The following is a 5501-nucleotide window of genomic DNA, read 5'->3' on the forward strand; positions in this document are numbered from 1 at the left end:
CCACAACTTGTCACCCCTCTTTTGTTGGATGAGTAATAGATGGATTTAGGATTATGCAGACTTTCACATATCATGCAGAGTTCAGAAAGGTAGTACAGGGGGGTAAGCTGTTAGCATCCTTTCAATGAATAAAATCCTTTCTATCTCTAGTACTTTACATATGCCCATCTTACTACCCCTCTGATGTTTTAGAGCACAATTTTCATAAGTGCCAGCTAGCGTGGCCAATAGTCAGGGGGAATTGTAGCCTAAAGCATCTCTAGGATGCCTCATTGCTTGCTCTTTGTCGAGCTGAAGAGTTAAAAAGATTTGTGATTTGAGCCACTCACCCCTTCCATTTTCCATTCTGAACTATTTAAACTTCAAAATAGTGAATAGGAAAAATGTACATATTATACTTTACTACAAGGGAATCCCAGCCCTGAGCCAAAAAAGCTGAATTTTCTGCACCCTCATGTCAAAGAGGGTTTGGAACTGTTCCCTTCAGAAATGGCACCAGCAGTCAAAACCAGCAGTGGAATTAGATTGGTGCAGATGAATCTTTTCCAACATGGTTCCTTCCAGCTATTTTGGCCTAGAACTAGTACTACAATTACCCTATTGGCTGTGCTGGCTAGGGCTGATGGGAGCCAAAACATCTGGAGGGCCACAAGTTGCCCATCTCTCAGTATAGATAGTCCAGCTTGTTTTTGTGATTCATTGGTAAAAGGGGTATGTGTTTCACCCAGTGAAGAGATCCAACATCTTTTCTGGTTACCAGTAATCCTAGCAACAGCAGCAGTTCCAACCATCATGAGTCAAATGTGCCAGACCAAATTCAATTGCCTGCCCTGCTCCCCACAAAAAATCATCTTAGAACTCTGAATGCATAGTCACTCTGACTCAAATCAGATCTTTTGCCTCCCTTAATTTTTGCTGCCTGCTGACCTGTGTTTTGTAACATCTTTCTTAATTATTTTATTTATTTATTTATTTATTAAAACATTTTTAATTAAGAGATCTAGAGATCTTGAAAGCTGGTATAATTATTGAGATCTTTGGTTGATCTCATAAAAGTATTACACTAGTATAGCAATAGGAATTTCACGAAATGGTTTTAATGTAAACATAAGCAACAGTTGTGGGATGAAAAACCTGCTATCTCTCTTCAGGCCACAGGTATCAGAACTGAAGTTCTTTATAAATGGTTTCATAGTGGAGCAGTAGTAAATGCTAGAGACAGAGAACAGGGTTTTTTCAGAATCAAAGGTAGTTGAAAAAAGGAATTAGTGACTGTAGAATGCAGACATTTTCCACTTTTGCCACTGATTAATAGGTTACAGGGTTTGTATTGTATTCGAACACTGCAAGAGGTGATAGTGGAAAAACAAAATGCATGTGCATGGGAAGCAACAAATCACGCTATTGACCTTGTTCATACAGAATGCTAACCCATGGTTTATTTAATATGTGATTTGTTGCAATAGCCATGCTTTGTCTTCTCAATCTCTGGGTTGTTTCCCTCCCTTCTTGTCATCGTCCCTCCCTGTATCCCAAGTGCCTCTGCAGAACTGTATCACTAGCATCCACAATTGTTGATGTGGTGGGGTGGTTGCCAGCCTAGCCTGCTGCCTCCCTAGTCTAGCATAACAACCACAGTTTCTACATAAGGAGAACCCATGGTTTAAAGTCCAGAATTCACAACAAATGACCAGGTCCTCATTCTGTATTATTCATGGTGAACATGGCTGAAGTGGGCTTCCCTTCTTCACCATCCCCTTTGGGCTGAAACGTGCCACTACTGTGAATCTCTCAATAGCGGCACAGAGTGGAGCCGCCAAGGTTGCCCAAGGGATCTCCCTTACCTGCTGCACACCAGGCTTTTGGTTCTGGTGGCAGTACAGGGGTTTGGGGAGTGAGCTCAAGCTGACTCAGAGGTTGGCTGCAGTGGTCAGCTCTGCCCACCAGCATTACAAGCCCCTTTGGCAGTGGTGCAGCAGAGATGGCAACAGGTAGCGGGAAGTGGGGGAAGCCTTTGATATCCAGTCGCAAGTGCTGCTTAGGCACCTTGAGGCTGTCAGTGGCATTCACCAGTTAGCTGTTTGGCAAGAGCAGCAAGGAGATTTTGCTACTCTTGCCAAGTAACTTGTAGTTTGGCCTGACCCACTGTAGTTGCATTTGTCGGGGTACAGACAATATGATAACTCATTGTGGGTGAGGCAACCCTAGCTGCAAAGCCGTGGGTTGGCAGGGTGATTTATAGGCCAAAAACAAATCACCTTTACAAACATGTCTTAGGATCACATATCACAATAATCCCCCATGGATTATAAACTAGGGTGTATTATTATGTTGTGCACTCCCAATCAGAGAGCGATCGAGATCTTTTTCCAGAACAAATAACTTTCCCCCAGGTCTTCCCTTCCAAATCTATGCCTCTTATGCCCTTACTTATATTAGGCTCTGAAACATCTCAATTAAAAAAACAAAAACATGTGCACACACATTCACAAGTCAGACGTGAGCAAATAGCGCAAACCACAAACTACATTAATATTATTGAATGGGATGGTTTCCTATTTTATGGCAAAAAATTTAGTGGCAAAAGAGGAGTCTTACTTCAAATGCAAGTCATTCAACCTTTCCTGCTTCCTATCCTGGCAAGAAACCAGAAAAGAAACCAAAGTCTTGCAGCCCGGTTTGGCTAGAAGTTCTCCTGCACAAGCCTTCTTGAGACTACTATTGGCATGCAAGAGGACAGTCCTCAGAAGAGGGTCTCAACCAGGCGGGGTGATGCCCTCTTCATGCATTTTACGGCTTTGATTATTAACCATATATTATCTACATATCTAGTGCATGGATTAATAAGGATTCTAATTATGTGTAGGCAGTAGCTCTCTTGTATAATTTTCAAGAGCTTTTGAAAAGTAACATCCCTATGTTTTCGCAAAAAAAAAAGGTTCTGGTTTTATTTTGCTTAATAAACATCAGGGGGGATTAGTGGGTTAAGGAAAGGGAGGTGTGGGAAAAGGAGAGATGGAGGTAGGGGGTGTAGATTCCTTAATTTTAATATGGTGTCAAAGAGTCAATGATAAATTGGATAAAAGCAAGTTAAAACAGAAAGCTGTGAAAGGGGAAAAGGAAAAGGAGAGCCTCAAACCCCATAATCTGGATCTGTTCTTGTGTGTGGGGGGCGGGGTGGGGGGGACTGAAGCCTGGAAGGGGGCTGAAGGATTAGTCCTCCTTAAAAGTCTTCATTTATTATGTTTACGTATAGTCAGTAAAAAAGAATGAACAATGATTTCTGGCTGGGGAGAAAGAAGGTTTGGGGGTAGGGTTTTTTTTCCTGCCTTTCTCTTTTTAACTCTTTGGTTTATCAATCTACGAAGAGCTTGAAAGAAAGGTTCTTTCCTCTGGAAAGTTCTTTTATTTTCCTGAAGATAAGGGAGGGAGGGAAAGGGGGGAAACAAAACAAAGAACCCCATAACCTCAAAACCTCTTAACCACAACAATCAGCCTGGAATTTTAACTCCAGGCTGCCAAGGTGTCACTGTGAATATCTCTGGGCTATTAGCATCTGCATGTTAATAGCTCAATGGATCCAGTTTAGGCAAATTGTGGGGAACTCACCTTAAATTAGGCCATATGGAAATAAAGGTGGGGCTGCAGGGAGGGGGGCTTCATGAACAAAATGCTTTAAAAAAAAGCCTGCAGCAAATCTACCACAGCTAGAAGACAAATATTGGGTCTTCCTGAAATATTATCCTTGGAAGAATTCTTGAGAAATTTGGGGGATGTTTTATCAAGATAGGATATCCCTAACAAAAATGCAATATGTATCTTTGAGAACAAAAGAAATCTGGGATGAGCTGAATAAGGTATTACTATCTACCCGCCTCTTGCAAAGTAGGCTATGCCATGGTGTGATCTTTCTCTTCCATTTATTTTGGGATTTTTTTCCTTTTGTCTTTCTCTTTTATTCCTGTCATTCTTCCTCCTTTCACCCTTTTCCCCTGTTAATTTTAATCATTGTTATTTTAAATCACAGTTTACCCATGTGGCTAGCGTATACAATCCAATATGATTAGTTACTCCAGCCTGGAACAAGTTTCAATTTGAGCGTGAACAACAACAAATCTTGTGGGACCTTAAAACTCCAACATATTTATTATGGCACAAGCTTTTATAATAATAAATGTGTTCATCTTTTAAGGTGCCACAATACTCTTTGTTGTTTTCACTGCAACAGACTAACATGAATATGCCTCTGGGAATTGAGTGTCGAAGCAAATACCCAGTGAAGAACCATATCAAAGACCTAACTGAAAGACAAGTATTAAAGGAAATATCCAAATCGATTACCAAAAACTAAGGACTCAAAACCCTGAGCAGGTTTTGGAGAAGTGGAGATACAGGAAAGCCAAATAGATACAAAAAGTAAGAATTAGTATTTCTACTATACTGTTTGATAAGCAGCCATATTAAATCAATGACATAAATTGTACAAATTAATAACTCTCCATTCATTTTTACTCAAAAGTAGTTTGTCCCCAAGAGTTCAATGGGCCTTTCTTAGTACGTAGGATTGCAGCCACAGTTTATGGAGATTATAATTCCATACATACATTAGAACTAAGAAATGGAAAAACTCTAGGACAATGTGCCTATGCTAATTTATAAATAACTAGAAAGAATTACTATAATTTAAATATTATAAAATTAACCACTTCCTTGTTTTTAGGAAAATACTGTGTATTGTTCCAAATTATGCTTACTTAAAACTTGCCCTCCGTACAACCACATATTTCCTTGGTTCTTCAAGCCCAAATCCAGATAGGAAGGATGAGTTCCTGGGATCAGCAAACAACTGTATAGCACCTTAAAGGTTTACTGATTAATTGCAAACTGAACATGACACAGTGACAAGGTAGTATGTGGGAATGTATTGTAGACCACAATAACCCATGCTCTTACGCTGCAAACTCACACAATCCATATGAAGACACCTGCATTAAATGGCCCCATGACCAAGAAGCACAATTGTGTTGTACCAGACCAGATGAGGAGATAGAAAAATGCCACCAAAGTTGACTCTTCATTTTATCTTGAATAAGCAATTTTGCTAGTTTCTGGGATTCTAGTAAACTTTCTTTTGTAACAATTCTTGGGGTCTAACTTCTGCACTCATTTTGGCAATGCTTACCTGCCTGCAAACCCCATATCATAATTAACCAAGTACCAAAATACTTAGTTGGATATCTTGACTAAGACCAACTAAAATTCCTACAAAAGGTATTACTCAGCTTTGAATCTGAGGGTTTATTTCTCAGCATGTCCATCTTGGTTTGTAGTTATTTGTTTTTTAAATTATCAAATTTATCCCCAGCTTTCTTGATCCAGATATTGGGGCTATCTTCAGGGTGGATGAAGCAAGTTACATCTACTGCGGTGTAAGGCTCTCTCCCTACATAGATTTACCTGGGAGTAAATCCCATTGAATGAAACAGGACTTCCTTCTGAGT

The sequence above is a fragment of the Varanus komodoensis genome, unplaced genomic scaffold (assembly GCF_004798865.1).
Source record: "Varanus komodoensis strain SLA01 unplaced genomic scaffold, ASM479886v1 scaffold45, whole genome shotgun sequence".
Classification (NCBI taxonomy): domain Eukaryota; kingdom Metazoa; phylum Chordata; class Lepidosauria; order Squamata; family Varanidae; genus Varanus; species Varanus komodoensis.